A 1,752-nucleotide genomic window follows, 5' to 3' on the forward strand; every position below is an offset into this window, starting at 1 on the left:
CCCACACGGTCCCCACAGCCTCCCCCCCCACCTGCTCCTCAGCTGGGGCAGCGACAGCGCCTCAACTCACCCGCTTCCGCCAGGCGCCGGCCGCTGCCGCCGCGGGCGCCGCCATCTTGGCCCGCGTCACGTGACGCAGGCGCTGGCTCCCCCGCGCTGAACTTGCCTCTTCCTGTCACCTTCGCCCCCCAACGGGGTGGGGGGGGGGGGGTCTATAGGGCGGCTATGGGGCCGCGTTGCCTATAGGGCCCTCCATGGGGTGCCTAAAGGGCGATGGTGCCTATAGGGCCCTCTGTGAGGCGTCTATGGGGCAGTAGGGCCTACGGGTCCCCTGCCAGGGGGTGTCTCTGAGGTGGCTATGGGACAGCAGTGCTTATAGGGCCCCCCGTGAGGTGTCTGTGGGGCAGAAGTGGCTATAGGGGCCCTTGTGGCATGTGTGGGGGTGTCTGTAGGGTGTATAGGGGGTGGCAGTGCCCACAGGGCCTGTCACAGGGCATCTGTGGGGTGCCTATGGGCCAGTGGTGCCTATAGGGACCTGTATGGGGTGTCTGTGGGGTGCCTATAGAACCACAGAATTGTTTAGGTTGGAAAAGACCTTTAGGATCATCACATCCAACTGTTAACCCAACACTGCCGAGTCCACCACTGAACCACGTCCCTAAACATCACGTCTGCACATCTTGTAAATCCCTCCAGGGACGGTGACTCCACCACGTCCCTGGGCAGCCTGTTCCAGTGCTTGTCAACCCTTCCGGTGAAGAAATTTCTCCTCATATCCAACCTAAAGTTCCCCTGGTGCAACTTGAGGCCGTTTCCTCTCGTCCTATTGCTTGTTACTCGGGAGAACAGACCGACCCCCACCTCACTACAACCTCCTTTCAGGTAGTTGTAGAGAGCGATGAGGTCTCCCCTCAGCCTCCTCTTCTCCAGGCTAAACAATCCCTGTTCCCTCAGCCGCTCCTCACCCGTCACCGGCTTCTTTGGACACACTCCAGCACCTCAGTGACTTTCTTGTAGTGAGGGGCCCAACGTCGGACAGTGTTCGAGGTGCCGAGTACAGGAGGGCGATCCCTTCCCTAGTCCCGCTGGCCGCGCCATTTCTGACACAAGCCAGGATGCTGCTGGCCACCTTGGCCACCCGGGCAAGCGGCCGGCTCATCTTCAGCTGGCTGTCGACCAACATCCCTGGCTCCTTCCCCACCGGACAGCCTTCCAGCCGCTCTTCCCAGTGCGTGGGGCTGTTGTGACCCTCAGCCCTGCCGAACCTCGCACCGCTGGCCTCGGCCCGTCGACGCGGCCTGCCCAGATCCCGCTGTGGAGCCTTCCGGCCCTCCAGCAGATAAACGCTCCCGCCCGGCCCGGTGTCGTCAGCAAACTGAGGGTGCACGGATCGGATCCCCTCCTCCAGATCGTCGATAACGATATGAAACAGAACCGGCCCCAGTACGGGCCCTGGGGAACACCGCTCATCACCGGCCGCCAGCGGGATCGAACTCCTCTCACGGCCGCTCTGGGACCGGCCAGCCCGCCAGACATCGACCCAGACTTCGGAGCCGCTCGGCAACCTTCGGAGCTGCTCGGGGGCACCCGGCAGCGTTCGTTTCCGCTCGGCGCCGCTAGGTAGCGCCCGATCGCACTCCTCAGCGCCGCTCGGCAGGGTTCGGCGCCGCTCGGCAGGGTTCGGCGCCGCTCGGCAGGGCTCGGCGCCGCCCCGCCGGGGTCGGGCCCCCGCCGCGCCCCCCTTCAGGGCGC

General features: G+C 64.7%; 1 protein-coding gene across 1 annotated transcript in view; it reads right to left on the minus strand.

Moving 5' to 3' along the window:
• Positions 1-113, minus strand: part of MFSD5 (major facilitator superfamily domain containing 5) — a 2,319-nt gene extending 2,206 nt beyond the window's left edge. Inside the window, 1 exon segment of the mRNA XM_010571486.1 lies at positions 71-113. The gene's annotated coding sequence lies outside the window, so the exon portion shown is untranslated.
• Positions 114-1,752: the final 1,639 nt, after the last annotated feature.

This window comes from Haliaeetus leucocephalus, unplaced genomic scaffold (assembly GCF_000737465.1).
Source record: "Haliaeetus leucocephalus isolate CR32 unplaced genomic scaffold, Haliaeetus_leucocephalus-4.0 Scaffold332, whole genome shotgun sequence".
NCBI classification, from domain to species: domain Eukaryota; kingdom Metazoa; phylum Chordata; class Aves; order Accipitriformes; family Accipitridae; genus Haliaeetus; species Haliaeetus leucocephalus.